This window comes from Syngnathus acus, chromosome 20, assembly GCF_901709675.1.
Source record: "Syngnathus acus chromosome 20, fSynAcu1.2, whole genome shotgun sequence".
NCBI classification, from domain to species: domain Eukaryota; kingdom Metazoa; phylum Chordata; class Actinopteri; order Syngnathiformes; family Syngnathidae; genus Syngnathus; species Syngnathus acus.
In genome coordinates this window covers 3,105,353-3,130,292 of record NC_051104.1, presented here as the reverse complement: position 1 = coordinate 3,130,292, position 24,940 = coordinate 3,105,353, and the positions used below count along the sequence as shown (strand labels likewise).

General features: G+C 45.8%; 1 protein-coding gene across 1 annotated transcript in view; it reads right to left on the bottom strand.

Annotated features, from left to right (window-relative positions):
* Positions 1-9,236, bottom strand: part of LOC119139149 (cadherin-12-like) — a 51,221-nt gene extending 41,985 nt beyond the window's left edge. Inside the window, exon 1 of the mRNA XM_037279566.1 lies at positions 8,944-9,236. The gene's annotated coding sequence lies outside the window, so the exon portion shown is untranslated. The remainder of the gene's footprint in view (positions 1-8,943) is intronic.
* Between the last annotated feature and the right edge of the window lie 15,704 nt (positions 9,237-24,940).

Sequence of the window (24,940 nt, the reverse complement as noted above, 5' to 3'; positions counted from 1 at the left end):
AGCATGCCTTTTTCATCTCCTCTGCGCATCAGCGCCGCCTCAAGTAGCCGATAAGAGACTGACAACCGCTGCTAGTTTTTTTTCCCCCTTTTTTTTCCCTCGCATTTTCCCCACTGGAGGCTAATTAAATATATTTCCCGTCGCAGCGGTTGCCGCAACATAAAGGAAGATTTAGTAGCGCAATTATGGCTTGAGGAGGTGTCGGGCCTACGTAGATCTCAAGCGCACATCAGGTGGGTGTGTAATACGCCAAATATTCACGTTTCAGAATGATTTTACCATATCGTGTGTGCATCGTTGATAGGGATGATGCTGGAGAACCGCTCGCTGTGGTCCAATAAGCATTGAGAATTAATCATGTGAATCAGTGCCTTGCCCAGAGCTCTGCTTAATTATTTAAAGCCTCAAATGGCTTCAGTAGTGGACATGAAAAGGAGAATATTCAAGCGCTTTCACAATCACAAATTCACTCGTATTCCATTTTGAATAGTAGAATAAATGTGCAGCCCTTATTTATTTATTTTTTTGTAATAATAATCAATCATTCCTGGAGAGCAAAGCTTGAAATGATGAAGAATGGACTCGTTTCATGAATTTGTTTGGCTTCTTCACAAGTGGGTCACAATAGGAGCTATTTTATGACAATTGGAAGTTTGGAATGGAATCCAACAGCCATGACGTGGCGTCACATGCGCCCCATTTATCGCTCACAGTTATTGTGTTTTGAAGCGCCGAGGGAGTCGCGAGCCGGCGACGTCGTTAAGGGCTCGACCGGGCCACGGTAATTCCGCTTCCCGCCGAGTGATTGAGCGATGTTGTATGCTCTTAAATTCTCATAGATTTCACATTAAGTGCACATGCTGCACCGTGAATAGTTCCTTCGAGTCAATGTATACGCGCAATTCTTACAGAACGCCAATGCAACAAAAGTCAGCCAGCAAAAGCACCAAGCCTAAATTTAACCCCTAGAGCAACCCCGATCCTAAAACTAAAAACCCAAAGCATAAATCAAACAGATAGATATCAACAAATGTGCAAAGTCACAGGGCAGCTGCAATTCTCAAAGTGCAAATGAGAAAAGTGGATTCATCAGCCTTATAAACATTTGAAGCTTCCTGACCAAGCGCTTTAGAAATCACTTCATTAAACTGCTTTTGCAGCGTCAGTGAGCAAAAAAAAAAAAAAAAATGCAATCCGTAGAAAAAAGAAAGGAAAGGAGGTGCGTACGGGGTGAATGCACCTGGCACCGTTCTCCCGCTGCTTTAAATATTATATTTTGCAGTTTGTTTTTTGAGGGGGGTGCACATTATTGCACGTGGGGGAGTCCAAAAGATTTTGCAGCTATGTTCACCACATTAGGCTACAGTAATGTCTGCCAGCCACGTGCACTTTAGTGTAATAACACGCTAATAACTGAATACACTCGCCCCGAGGCCGAATACACTCCACGCTCAGCCGCCGCCGCCACGCAACATCTTTCATTTCACTTCTGCGTCGTCTCAGCTGCCTCAAAATTCAACAGCAAGTTGGGATGAGGCAAATGTCGGAATTGGCTTTCCTTGTAAGTTGTCAGATGTTTTCTTATCTGCCGACGCTCCCCGGCGAGAGAGCTCGGCCTGACTGCTGCTTTTGCCGACGTGGGGCCGCCCACGCCGCGCGTGACTCATTCGGGTTTCCTCCCGACACGCTCTCATAAACAACAAGCTGCCGTCGTAATATGGAAGATGTTGGCCTAATGTTCGATTGTCGTTTTTACATTTTTATTGTATTTTCTTCCTCCTGCCCTCAACTTCGACCAAATGTGGTCCAACCCGCCAGCAGTTTCCCTTCTGCAACATTTCATTTAGCATTTTAAAAGGATTTTTTTTTCAGAAAATCTGGACGATTCGGATATACATACCATGCTAATAACGACATGCTAACCATTCTGCCACTGTGCCAAATTGATTGGTTATTCATTAAATTGACAGTTGAAACATTTGTTTTAATGATTGTGTTAGCCTGGTCGTTTGCATCGGCTCATGTTCACTTGACCATCTTATCAATATTTACTCATAACTTGCCCCTACATGGCAGTTGACAAACCAATAAGCTTTTATGGATATTTGAACACAGTTTTTCTTTTTAAAACGATAACAAGTGTTGAATTTCCATATCTGTGCAGTCGGGCTGAATTAATTATCGGCACCTATCGATTCTTATTGGAGGATGCCGATGGCGTCACCAAAGGGCAAGAAAGCAGGTCGCCGCTTCGCCGTTATTAGCCCGGAACGGCGGCGTGGCCATCAGTCAGACGGCTAATATTAAAAGGTGCGCTCTTTCGGGCTCCCCGGCGACATAACTGCCCTAATCAAGCAGTTATCGCGCCAGAGGCCAGAGGGAGGCAGAGTAATGAGAAAGCAATATCCAAGATTAAGAATTAGTCTTTTCTGTAATGGCTCTGTCTCGCTAGGTCGATAGAGCGCCGTGCCGCCGCATGCACAAGTGGGGCCCCCGCTCAGGTGGAGGAGCGCTCCGAGCAAAACAACATCATCATCGGCTCGGCATGTCGGCTCAATCAATGAGCGCCTTTCTGCACATTAGCGCTGACTGATTTCCACGCGCACGAAAACACGTATGTCCGCTTCACGGTCATTTAGATTATTTAGAAGGGGGTTCATCAATCTACTCGTAATGCCGCCAAGCTGAGCAACCAAAATGAAAATTTTAAAACCTTCCATTAGCTGGCTGGAGGGCGAAAAAAGTATGTCACTTGATTGTGAGTCACTGTTACGTCATACTTATGAAATATTTATTAGCTGACCGTTTGTAAAAGAACATTGATGGCCACTTCGTATTGATCGTTTCATTTGTTACAGATGTCTTTTCAAGACACGTCAATTCTAGCATCCAGTGGACAATAAGGACAATTGAGCTCAAATCGGTGCCCAAAACAAGACTGCATGTTTTGTCAGAGGTATTAAAAAAAAAAAAAAAGTAAATAAAATTAGAGAGAAGATGCTGTGAGGCAAATGCGACATAATGCATCAAAATGCCTGGATTTCCACCCAGGCGTGTTTAGGATGAAAACTAACATACACGTGATGTAAACATGTCTGACGCCTCTTCCTCTCCGATTAGCAAAGATGATGGGCACGTTAAGCGAGCTCCCGCTTTGCCGCCGACAGACGCCGTCGGCCGCCTCACTTTGCCTGCCGCCAATCGACATTAATTTAGTGACAGGTGAAAATTAAACACGTCTGCCGCTTTGACGTACTTGCTTATTGTTGTACTGTCGCTCAGCTTGAGTTATGGAAACGGGGTGGCAACAGACATTTTTTTTTATAGTTTTCTGCTGTTATTTGAGATTGCAGATGGAGAATCACATGCCTCTACACAATAATTGGATTATTGAAATAGTTGTCGATTAATTTGATACTTGATTAGCTGTCAAGTAATTGACTAAATTTGACACCGCTACCTCCGATTATATACATAATCCGAATGAGAAGCTTCTCATTTATCAAAGAGGCAGTGAAATAAAAATAAAAAAATCTTCAGAAGAGCCAAATTATTGCATTGAATCAAAGAAAAAAAAAGTGAATTGAATAGTCTAGTGTAGTAGTCTAGTGTATCACCAACAACTTTATAATTACAAATAATGTACTGCTGTTCTCACTGCTCCTCTTAACACACACAAATATGATGTGTTAAAACGGAGAGGATTCATCCAAAGGTAAAACTGGAGAGGCTGAAGTTGGAGTCTTGTCACTCTCACCTCAACAGAAACCTTGCCGCACGACTGAGCGCTAACCTATAGCAACCCTACCTTGACGGCCAAATGCCAATTAGCCTTCCATCTATTCAGTCGGCTCAAACGTCTTGTCAGAAAGCGTGAAGAGGCTGATAAATAACTCCGCACCACCGTGGCGATCAAACGTTTCCTGCAGGAATTCAAAAGAAATTTCACAGCGCTTTCAAATAAAAGGAAACGAGCCGACCTCGGTCATAAGCGTTTTTTTAACGACTGGAGGAACGCTTTGTAGTAGATTAGCGCTTCAATGAAAATTAATTGTCATTTTCCTCTTTAGAAGAATATTTTAGCTAATCACAAACTGCACGCAAGCCATTTCTTGCAAAGCCACAACAACAAAATTGTAGTTTTTAGTGAGCTAAAAGCTAAGCAACAACTCATTGCATAGGATGTGCAAGTGTTAGTCGGCCATTTATGAAAATAACGGCCAACGTCTCTTGAAGTGCTGCAAATGATTAAGACTCAATGAGCCGCCATGAGACGTCGACACGTTCCCGCCGACGCTGATTTCCCCCGAGTGCGTGTTAATTATGAAATTCATACTCATATCCAGATAACGCGGCGTGTCACTTATTTGTGTCCTTTCTTCTCTTTTTGCTATCACACGCCGTTTGCACATCAGGGCGTCCAATGGGGAACATCCACTCAGTTTTTGGTATCAATCGATACTCGTCGCCGATACTTAAGTTGCTTGTCCGTTTAAACAACATGTTTTGATTGCAGATTTAACTTTCTTAACTATGCCATAACGCCCCAGGCCTTTATAACAAAATAATGAGCTAGAAAGTAAATGATTGAAAAAAAAAAAAGAACGAGTACCCCAGAGCTGTTAATGATAATAATAATAATGAAAACAAAGAGGCGAGCGATGTGTTGTTTACAGCCTGAAGTGAGAGCAGAAGGACAAAGAGACACTCGCCTCAGTCTTCACTCAAGCTTATCTTGCAACAACAAATGCCTCACATAAAATGTCATGGTCGGGGGCTGCGGGGTAGTGGGCTGTCGGAAGGGGGGGGTCGGCCATCATCTGTTTCTCCTTTTTGCACATAATGTAAACCCTCGCCGGCAGTGTTGACGACAAGAAAAGCAGTGGAAGTGATAAAGCATGGCGTTGCTTCTGTTAAATAGACTAAGAAATCATCTTGACACAAGGCCAAGGCGAGGCGTCTTCCTCAAGGTCAAGTGTACGCTTTCGCCATCGGCGTCGTGATGAATGGGAGGGACCCGTGCGAGACTCGGCCGGGCGCTAATGCATCGTCTTTACCGCTTTGCTTGCTGAGATTATGAAAGGTTTGGTGCCCGCGGCAAAAAAAACAAAATCCAACAGGTGGCGAAAAGTCAAGTTGAAAAGAACTCGGAGCTAAATGAAAGTCGACTGCTACAATTTAACTGATCGCCACTTTTGTGCCAAGCGTCAACGTAAAAAATTGGGGGACATGATATTTATTTGCTTTTCTGATTACTCTTAGTGGTTGAATTTCGGCAGATATTTGTGAAGTTCTCACTGTGAGCAAAAAGATTACGGGATTAAAATTACAGCCCTAAAACAAGCTTTTAAATGACTTGAGCAAATAAAAACAGCATTGTTTTCTTCACAGTGTCTGTTTCACTTCCCTCACTGCTCACCCCTCCCTTCTTAATTGGAGGACTTTAAAGAGGCTCCTTGATTAATCAGCCAATCAGATTGTTCCCCTTCCAAAAAAACAACACATCACCGGTGACAGCCATCATTAATTGTTATTGTTCATAATTAATTGTGTTAAATTGCTGCAGCAGGGGTGTCAAACTTATTTTTGTCGCGGGCCGCATCAGAATCAGAATCAGAATCAGAATCAGCTTTATTGTCAATTCCTTCATGCTAGGACACACAAAGAAACCGAAATACCGTTCCCCCTATCCCACGGTGACGAGACACAGCACACGATTAACACACAAGTAAAACAACGGGGTCTGCTTCAAAGGACCATTAAAATAGTCAATCCAAAAAAAAAACGTCTCATATGTATTGTTTTTGTATAGACTAGTTTTCAAACTAGACTAATAAAACCTGTTCAAATATTGAAAAATGAAATCAAATATTTGAAAATAAAAATTATTTAAAAAAATTAGTGGTAATAAAAATGGCTAACAATATCTCTATTTTTAAAAGTGAAAACAATTAGAAATTTTGGAATTGAATTTGATGCAGGGCGGCTCGGTGGCGCACTGGGTAGCACGTCCGCCTCACAGTTAGGAGGGTGCGGGTTCGATTCCACCTCCGGCCCTCCCTGTGTGGAGTTTGCATGTTCTCCCCGGGCCCGCGTGGGTTTTCTCCGGGCACTCCGGTTTCCTCCCGCATCCCAAAAACATGCTTGGTAGGCCGATTGAAGACTCCAAATTGTCCCTAGGTGTGAGTGCGAGTGCAGATGGTTGTTTGTCTCTGTGTGCCCTGCGATCGGCTGGCAACCGGTTCAGGGTGTCCCTCGCCTACTGCCCGTTGACGGCTGGGATAGGCTCCAGCACTCCCGCGACCCCCGTGGGGACTAAGCGGTTCAGAAAATGGATGGATGGATGAATTTGATGCACAATTTGTCTTCGCGGGCCACCTAAAATTATGTGGCGGGCCGTATCTGGCCCCCGGGCCTTGACTTTGACACCTGTGCTATAAAGGGACCGTGCACCGCATTGACCCGCAGGTTCCAGCGTACCGCTCGCTCCGCCTCTAATGAAATCTAATGAATGCCCCGTCATCGGAGACGACCAGCTGGCCGCCTGGACTAAAAGTCCTTCACGTGGGTGACAGCAAATCTTTGACACGGAGGGGAAGCGGGCGGCCGCAAGTGTTGACTGCAGTGTGGCTGACTCGTTAAAGGAGAAGATGGAGCCTCCTCACAAGTGGCTGAGAAGGAAAACCAGATGAAGAATCTCTTGCGCGGCCTGTGCTGGAGAATTCGTGGCAGAATTCTCACAAGGGACGCCAAGCAAAATACTCTCTTTGGGCTTTTTTCTCCCAAATAACGACTTTGTTGGGCCTGTTAGAGAAGCCGGAAAAAAAAAAGTCTATATAAAGCAAGTCAACAAACGCTGCCTTTGAAGCGTCCGCATTGCCAAAGTCATTTCAAGCCAATAAAAGCTGAATGAATTGGCCAAACGTGTGACGCCTCTTCTGAAAATTGATCTTCAAGCGGCAAACAAGCAGCTCGTCCTCAGCCCGAGTCTTTTGCGGCGTTGGGAAAAAGGGCGCGTCTCCAGGTAACTGCATCCTTCCCACGTTTCTTTCCAAAGCACAGCACGGCCACCGCGGGGGGGCTTCCGCACGCCGCCTCGGCGGGGTGAGGGGGTTGTGAAAATAGACCGAGCGGGAATGACAATCCGTCGACTCTAAGCTGCTCCGGTGAAAATGAAACACAAACGTGAATTGGGAGCCAAGCAACAGCCTTCAGTCAGGGCCAGTAAAAGGACATCGGATGGCCCCGAGCGGGGACATCTTGTGGGGGTCCTCTTTTCACGTGTGTTGAATTGTGTTTTTAATATCCGAAATACAACAAAAATATTCGCTGCACGGTCAGATTCGCCGCTCGGGCATGTTTGGCTCGGCTTGAGACGTCACTGTAAAGCGCTTCACCTTGCAGATGGACAATAACCGACCTCGAGGCACGCTATGAAAGCAATCAAAAGGCGTTTGAAGGCAAAGGAGGGAGGGAATGGAACTTGCTGAGGACAAAAGTGAAATAAAGGCCTCCAAGTTGGCACGCTAGCTTCCAGGTAATAACAACAACAGCAAGAAACTGAAAGGTACTAAAGAACCGAATGCCCCGTTGAGTTTTTATCGCAGCACATTGAATTGAATTCCTGCTGAAGTGTTTGCTGAACAACAAGAAACTCCCCACTTCGAACAACAAAAGCTAATGTTGCTACTGCAGCGACTTGGAAAGTTAGCAAACTTGCGCAAAACAACAAAGCAGCGAGCGCTAACGCGGTCCAGGTTCTTCGGCGGTATTCGGGGGCAAGATGACTCGCCGAAGCGAAGGCCAAGGAGACCCTCCGTACTATCGATTCCACGTAAGCCTCCCGACGGGGAACGTGGATGTTTTTTGAGAGCAAAGAAGCCCCTCGCGATCGACTAAGCGAGGAGGCTTAGCAAAGCGGAGATCACACGAAACTTGCAACCAATGAAAGGTCGGCACAAACAAAGGACAAACTTGCTCATCTTTTCTGTCTTTGACGTTTCACTAAAATCTTTCGGGAATGCTTATTTATTGATTTCAAAGTAAGTCCCTGATTCTTTATGATGTAAAATAAAAGTGATTTAAAATGAGACTTAAGTCACATAATATAGTAGAACTGCTTGATGCATGAAGATATTTTAAATAGGATGTTTTTTAAAAAAAAGTGTGTCAAAAATAGAAGAGTTTTATAACCTAGCTTCAAACAGAATTCTCCAAAGTCATTTGAATGTACGGTATTTTTTTTTTTTTTTGCAACGTCAGATCGGTTTTACGTTTGAAAGATGCTTTGCGCACAGTAGCCTCACTGTGCATCCCTCTTCTCTCCTCCCCCAGCAGGTGTTTGCTGCGGAATGCCAGCAAGACTTTCAAGTGACTTGCATCCCATCTCGCTACGAGCGCAACTTGGCATCCATTAGACGGGAACTGGAAGGAGGACGTCAAGATCGAGCTGTAAAGTGCACATAGTGATGGAGCAGTCAAATGGACAAAAGTCCAGTCAATGTGGCTCTGGGAATTCTGACCCATTGAAATAAGCATCTGCTTTCTGCAGAAGGGAGAGGAGAGAGGTCAGAGTGGGCACGCGGGGGGGGGAGTAGTTTGCATGTGTGATCCCTTGTTTCTCTGCAAATCAGATTCGGTCAAGCCGCTCGGATTGTTGCCTCTAATCCCAGTCCGCTCGGCAGCGGGCGAGGAGAGGAGCACTCGCTGCAGATCGCTTGGATGCGGCGTGTGTGCTTTTTAGAAGCTCAGCAACTGACTGCACTGACTGAGCTCTCTCGCACACGCACTCGGGTGTTTGGGATCAAAGTGCCAAAAGCACTTGCATCACTCCTGCTACAAACGGGGTCAAGCCAATCAGCTCAATTAATCGGAAGCAGGTGGACGGACAAGCCTGGAAGCTTATCTTCACCGTCAGAGGGGACAATGGCACACTTGACTTACCCCCCGATGAGCACGTAAATTCCAAAGAGCCCGACTTGGTCCTGCAAAGTCTCCTCCGAAAACTGGCCGCTGAGGTTTTCTCCTCCCCCTCCTCCTCGTCTTCGTCCCTCGCTCTCCTTCTTCTTGTTTAATTCCCAACCTGGTCGTCCTCTCCTCCGGGGGGACACTCCACGCGCAGTGGACGCGACCGCCACTGTCACAACGCGTGGCTGCGTGTTGGAGAGCCGTGAGCAGATTTAAGTGGCGTGCTGCACTCGCGCTCTGCAGACCGACGACTGAGCCGGAGAGCCTGCGCGTGCATGTGGGGGAGAGAGAGAGAGAGGGGGAGAGAGCGAGAAAAGAAGATGCACACACCTCCAATGCAGCTTAGTGGTCCACGCGCGCGCACACACCCCCACCCCAGTGACTTGCAAGTGGTCCTTTAGGCGATTAGCTTTTGTCTGCACACAGAGGCAATTAGGTTCAAATGTAAGCCAATATAGTGAAACTACGGATATTACTATCGAGACTTTGTCGATTTGGCAATATAGTACAATAAAAAAAAAAGTGCACATGATGGTTCAGCAGTATAACACAATATTGATGTTTTGCAATGACGCTGAGTCAATGACGAGTCAAACTTCGCCAAAGTCCCAAAAGGACCCAACTAGGACATCATTGATACTTCATCATAATCAATCATTTGCTGTCTAAAGAAGGCCAAACTTTAAAAAAAAAGGACCATTTGGACATAATGCACGTGACTCAGCGGAAAAGGTTACTCGGCCATTAGCGTTTTCGTTCTCTTATTTGAGGCGTCAAAAAGATAGAGCTGTTGAATTCCACTTTGTGACACGGAAAAGGAAGAAAGCACTCAGCACGAGGTGTCATTTGATAACCTTTGACTTGATGTTATTTTACAACCCGTTTGTTTATATTTCTGTTGTCAAAAGCCAGCGAAAGAACTGATTGTGGTGGCCTAATGGCGTCTGTACTATTTACTCGTACACATCCTTTACATTCAGTAGCAAATGTACGATTACGCAATGAACAAGCAAAACAAATAAACCAACGCTCTAATAACATCGCAAAACGCCGCAGCTTTTTTTATCGGAGGTCTGCGCTTCGCCGAACGCCATCCGGCGTCGTCCCGGATGGCAAATAAGCGTACAGATGAGGGCGCTTTGCCCTCGTTATGCTATTTCCACCTCGCAGCCCGGCCGGCAGAGCGCCGACACAATTACAAACAAAATAAATACAAACCTGGCCGCGTCTGGCGCCGAGCGCTCGTAAAAGGCCGCCGCTCGGCCGATCCAAAAAGGGCGCCGAAAGCTGTATTTAAATGTGGCCGTGCGATGGCGGGATCAGGCTCGGCCAGATGGCTGAGAGGAGAGGACTCCTGCTTTTAATCCTCTTGGCAACGGCCGGACTAAGCCAGAGGTGGAACTGACGCTTGTAGTCAGGCGTCAGTCCGGCCAGGCCGTTGCGGAATAAATAAATGTGAAATAACGTGTTGCCGTGCGTCCACGCTGGAGATCGACTGACATTTCATTGAAGGTCATCAAACACGGTGGAGAAAACAGGAAAGAAAAAGCATGACAAAGAACCCGACGCTAAAATGATGTCAACAATTCGGCTTCATGGACACAACATTAGGTACACACGACGCTAAACCATCCATCCATCCATCCATCCATCCATCCATCCATCCATCCATCCATCCATCCATCCATCCATCCATCCATCCATCCATCCATCCATCCATCCATCCATCCATCCATCCATCCATCCATCCAATTCACAATACCAACAGAATTTTGAATCTCGAAAGTCAACGATTGATGCTTTCCTTTGTCCTCTGAAATAAACATCGGATGGATGGGTGAGGGTGGGGGGGAGTGGGTTGGGGGCTTGAGGTGGGGCTTTTCAGTGTTTTTGAGAGCGGCTCAGGTGCAGCTCCAATTTGGCCGCGGGGCGCTAATGCGATCGGCAGGGTGCCTCCTCTCTCTGCACCGTGAAGCTCTCGACCATCCCGACTCGTCCCAGGGGAAGCTTTGGAGATTTGAAGGGTACACGTGGAGACCCCACCCTGAGCGAAAGTAATCCACTGCACCTTATTGTTTGAAAAATACGATGGCGGGGCCTCTATTTCCGCTAATTGAAGCAAGTGTGACGATGCAGGTTGCACGATCACCTCATCAAGCTCCTCGAATATTGCCAACTGCTATTTAAGACACCCGACGGAAAAATGTAATTTCACGGATGAAAAATATCATCCCGGCGGGAGGAGGAAGGGGGGGTAAAAAAGGGGAAATTTGATTTGGAGTCCCATCAGGCCCTGTCTGCAAAAAGTGTCTAAATTGTCGGCCGCACAAAATGAGGTCACGTTTGCTGCAGGTGGAGGCCAAGCTGCGTCTCAAAACTTTGGATGATGTACCAATTTGATCAGCGGCTAATCAACCCGCGCTGACGCCCTAAGCCAAGGCCGGCAAAATGAGGCCATATTGCTTCGGGGCGGCGGCGGCGTGCACGCGGCATGCCACATTTGGGAAACACATTAAGTACAGTGCAGACGGAGCGCTGTGCCTTCGGGCGCAAGGCGACATATTGAACGAGGACTGCCCGCAGGGGAAGGGGGAGGGAGTTGCCAAGGTGTCGAGTTGGAGGCCGCTTGCATTCAACTCAATTCCAAATTCCTTTTGAATTTCAAAATCTTAATTTTATACTCTAAATGGAAGATTAAAAAGTCATTTTTACAAGTCATTTTAAAATTCAAAAACTTCATCCATCCATCTTCTTCCGCTATTCCGGGGTTGGGTCGCGGGGGCAGCAACTTTAGGAGGGACTCCCAGACTTCCCTCTCCCCAACCACTTCATCTAGCTCATCCCGGGGGATCCCAAGACGTTCCCAGGCCTGCTGAGAGACATAGTCTCTCCAGCGCGTCCTGGGTCGTCCACGGGGTCTCCTACCGGTGGGACATGCCCGGAACACCTCCCCAGGGAGGCGTCCAGGAGGCATCCTGATGAGATGCCCGAGCCACCTCATCTGGCTCCTCTCAACGTGGAGGAGCAGCAGCTCTACTCCGAGTTTCTCCCGAAGGACCGAGCTTCTCACCTTACAAAAAAAAAAAAAAAACTTAACATATTCAAATTTTAATGCCCATGTAAATAAAAAATCCTCTCAATTTACAAATTCTGATTTGAAATCACGTACAAATCCATTTTCAACTCTTTAAATGTTGAATATTCGCGTTCATTTTCAGGCAATTGAATCCATCTCAGCTGGACTGTTCCGGTTGTCTTGTTTGGCCTCTCATCAGATTCAGATTGCCAATCCAAATTCCAATTAAGGTGTAAGATGAATTCCTACATGAGGCGTTTTCACAGGCATGCAAAAGATAATCAGCACATGTGAATGCAGGTTAGGCGTTCCCCGCGGGAAGTGTGCCACAAACAGTCTTTCTATCGGCGTGTCCGGGCAAAGCGTCCCGCTCAGTCCCATTGGCACCGGCGACGTTCCAACTTGGATGTGCCTACGAGAGGGGGCGGCCGCTTGCCAGCGACCGTGGATTTATCTCCCTCCATGGCACTAGCGGGGCGATTATGCTCTGAATTCCCAGAATGTGGCCAACCGGCAGATGTGCTTAAACACAAACGGATTTTCGCTCCCAACCCATCACACGCTGTCGTTTCAGGTCCACGTGGTGCGGTGGCGACGGCGGGTTCGCTGCCAGCCTATTGTTCACGAAGGAGCTGGGAATGAAGCAAATGCTGCCGGAGCTATAAGACTCACAACCATCCGCAGTCGCACTGGGATGTGGGAGGAAATCGGAGTGCCCGGAGAAAACCCATGCAGGCACGGGGAGAACATGCAAACTCCACACAGGGAGGGCCGGAGGTGAAATCGAACCCGCACCCTCCTAATTGTGAGGTGCTAACCAGTGCTAATTTCTAGCATGTTGCGTGCGGGACATCCTTCCAAAATAAAAGCCACTTTGAAATGTCACTTCTTCGCACTATTCCAAGTTTGACGGGCACAGAGCAGCTTAGGATTGCTTTCTTTGTGAAATTGACACTATGTTTTATTTATGGGCCAAATGTCCAGCTTTGGTCGGCTTATCAAATGCACTTTAGATGTCACTAAAGGGAGAATCTTTCTAAAGAAGAGGCCGGCCCTGACCTCGTGACAATAGAAATGTTGAGTGCACGCGTTAAATATTTATCGGATTCATGCATTTAGCCACTCAGTTCACAGGAAGTGCAGGATGGACACATGATGTTCAGTCGGCCGGGCATCCCCCCCACCAAACTAAACCCCCCTCTATGTCGGATTAGAAAAGTCGGAAACGAACATTTTAAGTGTTATAACTACTCTGCACACAAACAGAGCAGCAACACAAGCAAACACACACGGGCATATTTTTTTTAACTTCTATCAAAATTGACGAATATCGTATTTTCCGGACTATAAGGCGCACCTTCAATGAACGGCCCATTTTAAAACTTTGTCCATATATAAGGCGCACCGGACTATAAGGTGCACCATTAATGCAATCACAATATAATAACTTGAAATAGTGAAAACAATAACAATATATCAATAATGTTAATATCACACAACGCATTTGGCCCGCGGGCCGGAATTTGGTCCATATATAAGCCGCACTAGACTATAAGGCGCACTGTCGGCTTTTGAGAAAATTTGAGGTTTTTAGGTGCTCCTTATAGTCCGGAAAATACGGTAGTACAGCAGCTTATAGTGCATGAAAGAGAATGTCTTTTGTAAGTCTTGCATTGCCCCCACGCATATTCCCATTTTATGTTTATTACATCATGGCTGAATATTTGATATGATAAAACTTGGTATGTTTTTTTACAGAACAGAGGGAAAAAAAATCAGCAGCCATGGAAAAAAAATACCGTCCCTTGCAGTAAAATGCAGGTTGCATCATCATTCACCACTTGTGCTCAATCTTGCCAGCAAACGGGTCGGCCCGTGCGCTTGTTGCACGTTTTGCGTCCATCTGTAGCTTTTAATGGCATTCCCCGCAGCAGCGTTCTTTGATTGTTTTAGCTTTGTGCGCAAGGCAGCAGTATGTAAAGCGTACGCCCGTGTGTCAGCTGTCGCTAGCAATAAAAACGGCGCTATTTGAATTCTAAATTTCTGTAAATGCCTCCGAGAGATGCGTCGGCTTATGGCTTTGTGTGGCATGTTCCGCTCCGTCTCCCGGGAGAAGTGCCTATATGGCGCAGCGACACAGATGAAAAGTTGAAAATAAAAGTCCTGGCTTCCTCCTCAGGCAGGTTTTTCTTCACCCCCTCCAGAGGCCTGACGGCGGCGGCGGGGAACTGCGATAGGAATCGAATAAATACAGACACGATTTCTTGTAAAATGCGCTCGGATAAATTGGGGAGCTCGGCACAATCAATATTTGATGGGAGGTCTTCGTCGTTGGAGCCGCTTTTAACTTGAAATTCAAAACACGGACGCTCGACGATGTTCAACGGTGACGGCGGCGTTCGCTAATATTTGATCTGACGCTACAATCAGTGATCTTTAAACTCTGCGCGGCTCCCAAATAAATCCTTACGGCATGGAATGGAACATGATGAAGTCCAACAAAATACGCTAAAATGGCCACCTGCGCCGCAACTTAGACCTGGTCTCACGCGGTCTTAAGTCTAGTTTACTTTCTGTCAGCAAATGGTCAGATGTGCCGGGGGGGGTGCAATCAAATCCCGAGTCAGTCTACCCAGTCGCAAACACGGCACGAAAATGAACACTAATCGTTCATTTGCTTTATTTGCCCGAGGCTTGCCTTTGCTTTCATACTCATGACGTTCCAAATGAGCACTAATACAACTTTTATTTGCAGAAAAGTTCATTCACAGCAAATTTAATTAAAGAATCCTCACATAGCGTGACCTGGCAGGCAATGTTAAAAAAAAAAAAAGTAAGAGGAAGAAGCTTGTGACTCAAAGGTATGGTAATGACTTAATTGGACATATTTTCCATCCCTGACTCTATTGGTCTCGAGCGGGGGTCTTCAAATGTGCCTGAGCCGACGAGCGGGACAATTAGGAACGTCTCGCTGGCGGAAATTAAGCAGATACCGAGCGGCCCGCTCCAAAATGGGGGATTAAGTACTTAAAAATGTTCCGCTTGATCCCTCCGCCGGACTTGAAAGAGAACTTTTGAGATCACTCAGAGAAGAGTACATTAAACAGCCGAAGTTGTTTTTTTTTTTTTTTAGTACAAACTCTGTTGTAACGGTCATTCCCCAGATAGTCATGCTTTGGGAGGAAAAATAAATAAATTGCAACAGGATAATCGTATCCATTGGACAACATTTACGATCATTTCCAATTTTCGAGGAGCGTCTGGAGGCAAAATTTTGATTCATTGAGTTCGATCGCTGGTACTGGCTGCTTTCGATTGAGGATAATCGATAATCGGACCTTTGCTGACTAGGATCAGAAGAAAGTGAAAAGTCGCCCATTCAATCATGATGCGTCCTCCTTGCTGTGTGTACTGACGCTATGAATTTCCCGACGTAAAAAAAAAAAACAAATACAAAAGCGGACCTTGGTGGATATTTATCACTGCCAGCCTCTTATTGCCAGGTGTGCTCGGCCCGCAACATACACGCATGCATAAATAAAGCCCGGTTGCTATTTTATGGGCAGGAAAGTGCGTGCTTCGGGTGATTGATGGAAGTAATCTCGGCACAACGCAAACGTCCTCATTCTGCGCCGTAAAACACGTCATCAAACTGCCTCAACTTTGTCATGAATGGAAAACAGGAGACGCACCTTAGATGCTAACGCTTTAGGAAAAAACCTTCATTTTGGGGGTTTTCTTTTTTTTTAATGGATTACGGTCTTCAGTTGTGTGACAGTTGTCAATCGTGTCGGAATGCACAATATCGACCTCTGGAGTTTTACCGTTATGAAGGACGTACCGTAATTTTCGGACTATAAGTCGCACCGGAGTATAAGTCGCACCAGCCATAAAATGCCCAAAAAAGTGAAAAAAAACCCATATATATGTATATAAATCGCTCCTGAGTATAAGTCGCCCCCCCACCCAAACTATGAAAATAAAACGCGACTTATAGTCCGAAAATTACGGTACTTACAATTATTAAAACGGTATATTTCATGTAGTACAAAGATCTCATAATGCAGTCAAAAGATTCATAGATCAAAATAATCAGCGAAAGAAATCTCGGATTATTGAATACTACTGGAATCCAAGACTTGATAGGTCAAAGGTCTTTTAATGCATTCCAGTTGCAGTCGAGGTCTGAAATGTGCAATGTTTTTTAACGAGCACCTCCCGTCGAGAATTTCTGGTGCTGTGCTTGAATATCTATCAATGAATACCTTTTAACGAGCATTTGGGGCAAAATCTTAATTCATGGCGAGAGCGCAAACGCTTCAACGTGTGCTCAAGCGAGCAGCTTTGTTTGCCAGGAGCTTTTTTTTTTTTAATTAGCGAGGGCCCTTGAAGAAAATAAAATCTCTGCCTGCCAAGTTTGATTTGACAAATGACGGTGATGAAGGCAACGCTGGTGGCGCCCTTTTTTTTTTTTTGCTGGTAATTGTAATTAATGAGTTCTTGACTGAGTGGAAGCAACACGTGTGTATGCACCAACAGAGAATATTAAAAGTATTATATGATGGTAAGGCCAGATGATTCCAATACTGCTGTCTTGACGAATGCAACGTTTGGAGATGCACCTAAAGTTTGAAGTCGATCAAATCTCAAGAAGTTAAAATATGTGGAGGACTTTCTCTCTTAGAGCCTCAAAAACAGCATCTGCCTGTTCTCTTAGTGTGTCGCCACGGCAACAGCATGTCTGCCAAGCGAATTAAAAAATTCATTTTAACTTATTAGCCGCCATTAAATTGATCATTGTATATTTTATGTGTAAGCTTCAGTTTCACAGACAATGGTAACATAAAAGATGCAGTTCGACTTCCCTGACAATACATTTCATGCAAATGAATGAAAAAGGTAAAGGTTCCCTTCTCCCTGCCTGTGAAATCACAAAGTTTAATCAAAGCACAATTTAGCGGCAGCTCATGTAAAGCAATTATCTTTTTAAATTAAAAAAGGAGGCATAAAAAAGAAAATGAATATGACTAGTGAATAAAAGTAAGCAGGGGGCAGGCTGCTCTCTGCCCCGCCGCCTCCAACGACGACGTAAAATATGAAACCATCAAGGACGTCGGCCGGCGATATTCCCGAGCAGAAATTTGACTCTTTAAATGATTCATATAATAACGAGAGTGAGGCTATGATTGAGCTAATGACTATTCTGCAAGTCAAGGACATCCGCTGCTTCTTCCTCCTTTTAGCATTCAGAATGGACACCAGTGGAGGAACCTCCTCCGAAAACAAAATAACAATAAAACACAATCATGACTCGATGCCTCCTCTCACCTGCTCGAGTTGCTAACCCGTGTTAGCGGAACTCGTCTTGTATCCACTAATTACACAATGTACCTAATAAAGTGGCCTGTGAGCATCTGCATCAATACAGTCGATATAATCGGTGTAATTCGAGTCATAAAGGCAAGGGAAATCTCATCTAAGGCCGCTTTAGATCTTCCATCCAGCCTTCTCGGACAAAAGGCGCGCCGCTTAATTAAGTCTGGCTTTGGCTGACGGGTTCTCGTTAGCGGGGGGCGAGCCAGGACAATGGCCGCCGCGATGAATCGGGCCCGATTATTTATCCATACGTCTGCGCTGGCGAAGAGGGGAACAAAGCTACGTAATGCATCATTGTTCAAACGCAACCCTTGAAAGAGCTCAATCAATTGAAGCCTGCTAGCGTTTGAATTGATTGTGAGAACGAGACTTAAAGCCCCGCCCCCTCCCCGAACGCCCTTACAAGGCTCAGCGATTTTTCTTTTAAATATATCTCAGCAGTGGCTAATTGAATTGAATATGAGGAGTGTGTGCTAAGGCCATCCACAATCCAAATGCAGGAGCATGGAAATCTTTAAAAAGAGTATCGCTAGGTGTTGGTTGGAAAGATCGCTTTGCTCCAGGACAGTAATGGGCAAAGTTTTTCAAAACAATAGAGAGGGCAAAAAAAAGTTCAGCAATGTGTCACAATGAGAAAATTGCACTTGGACTCAAAGTGAATCATCAAACCGCTGAAGTCGGCGCCCCCGAGAAATGTGCCCCAAAATGTTGCAATTCATTAAAGCGATAACATTAGCAGGAATAATCACGGCACATCTTGTTTTTCCTCGCCGCTCTCTCCATCGCTGCAGGCCCGACATTACAAAGTGCATGTTTCTGTCAATCGCCTCTTTAGCATTGGCGCTTTATGGCCAACTATTGATTTATGATCAGCCGCACGCCTTCTGCCTTTGGGGAGTCCCGCTGATGCGTCCCCCTCCATCCATCGCTGATTAAATGAGCGGCGGTTTTATGAGCTTTTGTTCCCGGCACTCAAAGTCTTCCCATTTCTCGTTGTCGAATTTTTAACGTGAGTGCTCATGCAGTTTGACTTGGGATTTATTGCGGTGAGATCACAAAAAATGGTCGCATCGCGAGAACTCAAGGTCAGTGTTCATTAGCATTAGCTTAGTTGAGGCGGGGTTCTAGCTAGCCCTTTAGCTTGACTTGATACATATTGTCAAATATAGTTTTTAAGAAATACCAAGATCAAACCGGAAAATAATCATGGAGGAAGATTTTCATCGTTACAGCCTGCTTGCATTTAGGCCATTTTCAAATTGATATGGTAGCGGAGAAGAAAAGTATTACGCAACCTGTCAACTGAATATAAATTATATGTACTGAAATTGGATTGAATTGTATGGCAGAATAACTGGAATGAAACATGAAGTTCAATGTAATTAAATATAATCCAACGGACTGAATGGTTTGGCATTGGAGATGGAGTGATGCTGATGGTAGCGTTCAGAAAATATCAAACTGTGAACCTTGGGGAGGAAAGCAAAAGGGTTTTTAAATAGCAGCATTATATACTAGCCAGAGGGGGAAAGGACATTTTGAAGGCACTAGTCCACTGCCGCATCCACAGTCCAGCGCTTTTTACTTCTTTTTGCATTAAATCAGGTCGCCCTTTGACACTCCCATCAAGAAGTGAGTTTGGCTGAAACTTTCCAGCTGGTGGGCTGCGCCGAGGGGGGCGGAGGTAGTTGGAGGACCATTTTCATCAGAGGTAGTACGGCTCGCCTGGAACCGACCCACAACTCGGTGATGCTTCATTAGCTCCAAAGGCGGATCAGCTAATAGGGAGGAAAAAAAGGTCTGCTGGGTTCATTTCCGCCGAGATGCAAACCTCATGAGTACATGAATGCGGTTGGTGCAAACAAGGAAATACAAAACCGGAACTAATGGGTCACATTTCATGTCAATTGCCTCCTCATCGAAGGCTTCAAAGAAAGTCTGGGTTCCGGTTGTTTCCCGTGACTTTGTCCTCCTTTTAGCAATCCATAGCGAAACGTCATGGCGGTATCGTCCTCACCCATTTTGGAAATCCTGCCGTCGCTTGAGTGGGATACGTTTCCCACCAGACAAGACCTTTTAATGAGCTGTCTTTTGCCATTAGGCAGAGCAGCAGAAAGTCTCGGGCCCATGAGGGCAGCCGTCCCCCTCCCGTCCAATCATACTTTCCATTTGATTAGTTAGCGGCAGGCGGCTCGGTGGCGCACTGGGTAGCACGTCCGCCTCACAGTTGGGAGGGTGCGGGTTCGATTCCACCTCCGGCCCTCCCTGTGTGGAGTTTGCATGTTCTCCCCGGGCCCGCGTGGGTTTTCTCCGGGCACTCCGGTTTCCTCCCACATCCCAAAAACATGCTTGGTAGGCCGATTGAAGACTCCAAATTGTCCCTAGGTGTGAGTGCGAGTGCAAATGGTTGTTTGTCTCCGTGTGCCCTGCGATTGGCTGGCAACCGGTTCAGGGTGTCCCCCGCCTACTGCCCGATGACGGCTGGGATAGGCTCCAGCACTCCCGCGACCCCCGTGGGGACTAAGCGGTTCAGAAAATGGATGGATAGTTAGCGGCAGTGTAAAAAGAAACAGGAGCCTTGATGTCCGTATATTCAAAGCTGCGAACGTGCAATTATAATCGCTTTATTTTCCCCTCTGCTAATTGCTATATCCATCTCCTTTACACAGAGGATGGTACATGCGGTTTACATGATGAAGACTCTGAATAGTTCTGCAATCTAGTACACGAGTCGATCCGAGGGGTCAATCTGGGGCAGCGCTTGTACTGGATCGTTAGTCTCACGGTAATCACGGTAAATTTAACTCGCACCTTTGCCACCCTGACGTACGGGAACGCATTTTTCGGCTTGTTCTTTCAGAGCCAACGTCCCTAAAATGGAGATAATTGCTGACCCTCATCAGTCTGGGACAATTGCTTTCAATACAAATGACCGTGGCCGGTGAGTCCCGAGCGTTTAAGCGTCACGCTGTTACGCTTCTGCTACTTTGTCGGAAAATTACAGTCGACTTTAACCTGGAAAAAACTGCCTTGGATGGCCGGTGTGAAAGCGGCTTATGATACATTGATCTCCTGCAGGGATTCCCAAAGCGGGGATACCCTCCAGGGGGTGAGATTAAAAGCGTCATTTGCAATGTTTGATGTGAAATATGTAGCGTACACCTCCTCGGCTGCAGCGACTCTGCAGGGGGGTGCCGAAGGGGTCCGTGGCTTCTTAAAAAGTTTACAAAAGGCTGACCGACCGGAACAAACTTCCAGATGACTTAAAGCGCATCGTTTATTCCGCACTTTGCTCTTGTGCTCTATCATTAAGGTAAGCTCAGGCGGGAGACGATAATTAGACATCCCGCAGAACAGCAGGGCTATTTTTTGCTGACACGCCCACCCGTAGCGACCTCCCTGGCCACGCACCGTTGTCATCTCTGTCTCACTGATTTGTCCATTGTCTGTTCCTAGCAAACGTCCCCATGTCCTGCTTTAGTTCTGGATGAAAGGTGAACGTGACTAAACGCCAGCTCTACTGCTACCAACTGAGAAATAACTACTCGGGTGGTGGTCAAGATCTGCTTGGATATCTTCTAACGTCTTAATAAATGCTGTCACTACTTTTGGTTGCCATGTGGCTATTCTGAGGATTCTGATATTTAACGTTGAGGTTAGGATTTGGGTTAGGTTTAGGATAGAGTTGGACGTTCCTCTGTAATGTTGTCATTTTACACAACCAAGTAGAATAAAGAGAACAAAGCTAGCGATTACCACGGCGATGGCGTCACAGGGGCTAATAATCCCAAACGGGACGGGGCGGGTGTGAGGCTTCACGTTTCAGTTGTTCCGAGTCAGTGTAAGCATCTGACAGAGTGGCCAATTAACCTTATTTACCACGCCGGCCTTCATCCCCTCTAACGAGCTCCGCTGGGTTCCCGGCTAATAACCAAGCGCCGTGGTCGGGGACCGCGGCTTTCTTGCCGCTACCGGCGGCGCTGTTTGTCAGGCAATAATTAAGGTGACAGCATAGCAGCTCCCGTGTTGCCTGAACAAGAATGTTCACGCCGTTTGCTCGTAATTTTTGTCCCTCCTGTTTTTAATGGCCGGCCTCCCGCGGAGTCACCGGGACTTCTCCCGGTGCGGGCGTAATACTTATTTGCTCACTTGTCAAAGGAGTTTGCCTCACAGGGAGTATATGAATTCTTCTTTAATGGGATTAGCCACCCAACACAAATAAAATGTAATGGGAACTTTAGACGCGCTGTTTACAAGCTTAAGTGAGATGTCGTGTGCTGTGTAAAGCCGTCTTGTAAGCTAGGCAAAGGTTGAGAAAAACATTTGACTCCAAGTAAGGCTTTTAAACTCCAATTGCCAGGATTAGAGCTCAAAGACAAGGGCAAGGCTTTCTAGTAGGGTGTCAAGATGGCGTGAGGGTTTCAAACCAGAGAAAATCTCATGGTTGTGGCCAACGGGGAACGCCCCAAATTCAATTGTGCGTTGTAGCGGTGGGTAGATCGATCCTAATGTCCTTAATAGCCATAATCGACGGTGGTGTTGATGTTGCTGGATACAGAAACCGATACTTTTTAAGAATTGCTTCATCTGAGTGAACTGCTACATGCATCGAATGCGTATCGGCGATACTAGCGCTGTATGATACCAAGAAAATTCATCGATTAAGCAAGTACAGTGAACCCTCGCTACTTCGCGTTTAAGTAGTTTGACCAGTTTTTACTCATCTGATTTGAAAACGGGTTATTTGTCAGTTTGTTTTGTAGCTTTTACCGTATATAATATGAGGTGCTCATACATTTATTCCAGTTCACCACAATGCCGCCTCCCTGTGTTGACATGTTATCATATAATATTTAATCAGATCCAGCAATTTGATCATCAAAAGCACACTAATTATTCAAAGTGTGATAGAAAAGGCTCATCCTTTTAAAAAATGTTGCTAGCCAGCAGTGAATATTTCACATTGTTGCACACTACAGCAGCAGCCACATCGAAGCAGTCTCAAATAAAAGCCCTTTGAACTCAATTTAATGCTCTCCCTTTGCTGTAAATAAATCTCAGTCTGGCCTCAATCGGTGACACTCGTGTCGCTGAAATGTTTCCCTTCGGTAAGCAAAAGGTGAAATCTACTTGAGATTCATCTATTCAAGCCTTTGTGGAAAAAGAGTCACACACTCCATGTGTTTTGTGACCTTGTCGGGACCAGCATTTCAGGTGCAGGCCTGTGATTTTACGGTTGCCCGCCGCGACAGCGCCGACCCCTGCAGAGACGCTCGTACGAGCGCCGCACTTCATACGACACCCGCGGGAGCCGCTTGGAATCCGCGTTGAGTGTGTGCATATATATACATACATATTTAATGGTGTTTGTTTGTTTTCCAACTCTTGCTTTGGATTTCCAGTTTGGCTTTGAAAGTAATATTTCGCACCTAGGATGAAGGTAACTTGTTCAAACAAAGGTGAAAATGTGTCGAGTAGGATTCAAAGCTAATGTTTAAATGTGTCGTTTTCAATCTACAAGGGGTTTTCAGTTTTTTTTTTTCAATTTACCTGCTTCCTCCTAAATTCTTTTCAATGCCGATGAGCTTTTGAAGCCCAGTCAGTTCACATAAAGCCCGCAAAACGCTCGCTATCACTTCAGTGCTCTCGTGCCAGCTTGTCTCATAATGCTTTTATTTAGCATGTCCTTCAATCCATACTCATTAGCCTTGCTTCTTTTCTATTTTCAAGAAGCGAGCTGTGAATAAAAAGCCCATATGAGTTGCTCGACTAAGTGGACGTGATCATCTCTTTGCCTTCCAATGTAACGTTTTACCCATTAGGGCGAATGATTCACTGTGATGGTTGCGTGTCTTCTAATGGCTGTTGGAATAATGACACCGAATCTTTTTCATGGCCCCGTAATCAAGCTCAGCAGCATGTTGTGTCCACGAAGCTTCGATTGACGCTTCGTTTCGCAAGGCAGAATGACCGTTAGAAATGAAGACACTCGAAATCGTTGATGTCGCTAATAACGCTAATCGGCCATTTTGCACGCGATGGTTGAAATTCCACCTGAAAGCCCCAAACTTTTTTCAGATTCCCTGACGCCAGCATTCTTTGATCGCCACCAGAGAAAATGCGGGACGTCACGGACTCCGGAGCGGCGGCCATCTGATAATCAAGCCGACCGACGATCCGCACTCACTTTTCTTCCAACTATAAAAGTTGATGAATCAGAAGCGTCTGCCCTTCCCCTCCTTTGTCCGTGCGCCGGCGGCCCGTCGGCTCCATTAGCTCGCATTCTATTAATTTGAATGACAAAGACGGACATTTGCTTGCTTGCATTTTGCTGTTCTCGTAGCGGCTGCGACAACTCAAGTCGGCATAAATATTCTTAGTGCCGCTTTCATTAATTAGGACAGAGTATTGCTCTTCGGCTCATTTATTAATTTTCTATTGTTTTGATTCATTTCAAGACACCATAATTCAGTTTTCAGCTGGCCTGGGTTTGTGAAAAATGTTAGGGCCAGAATCTGAAAAGAATACACCTGCGCTCTGTATCACGCCATGTTTCATTTCCATCAGTGTGTTGACAATCGTTTTCCATATTTGGCCGCTTCCACGTACTCAGAAAGCATCTAGTGAGACTTTCTGATGGGAAGTCATCACAAAAACAGCGCCAGAGGGGAAGTTGGGCCGCATCGTCGCCTTAGCGGTAAATCACTTTCCCGTAAAAATGTGTGCAAGTGATGTGATGCTGAGTCACCTGGCCACGCTTCAACTTGATCTATTTGGCCATTTTCACCGCACTTGAAACAATCGGCTCTGAAAGGCGCAGCGGCGCCAACCGGAGGCTCGTCCGACCGCAGCGTCCCTGCGAGGCGGGCCGGCAATCATGGGAGCTGTCCCCCCACCCGCCATGCATCTGGGCCTCTTACAAAATAAAAATAAAATATATATACGTATATATATATATATATATAGATATATATAATATGATAATTGCAATCCCTCAGAAAAGCTTTAGTGGCGCAAAATCACCTCTCAGTGAGCGTGAAATATGGAATGAATGTGCGTGCGGCACAACGTTTCCGTCTTGTTTCCTCTGCTTGCTTTTAATTAACCTACTCTGCCATCACTCTTGCCGTTCTGTGTATCTTTGATTGCTTCGAAAGCTCGCACTTGTGCTCGCTTTCATTGATTTGTTCTCTCCCGGATGGAGAAGCGGCTTTGCCGAGAATGTCAGTCATTACTGAACATTTAAGGCGGGCAAATTTGTGAATTAAGCGTTAAAAAAAAAAAAGAAGAAACAAAATAAAAACAAATGTCATCGAATCCGGCAGCGTGTGCACGGATGCTCGGAACGCAGTCCTTCTCTTCCCCCCTGCGTCAATAAACAAAAGTCAGCCTGGAAGCTCTTTTCATAATTTATAACATCTTTATGAGACACTCTGCTAAACAACCAAGGGGCATATTTTTTTATTTAGTTTCTTCTAGAAATAAAGTCACCCAGTGAGCGTCCAATCATCTCTTCAAACA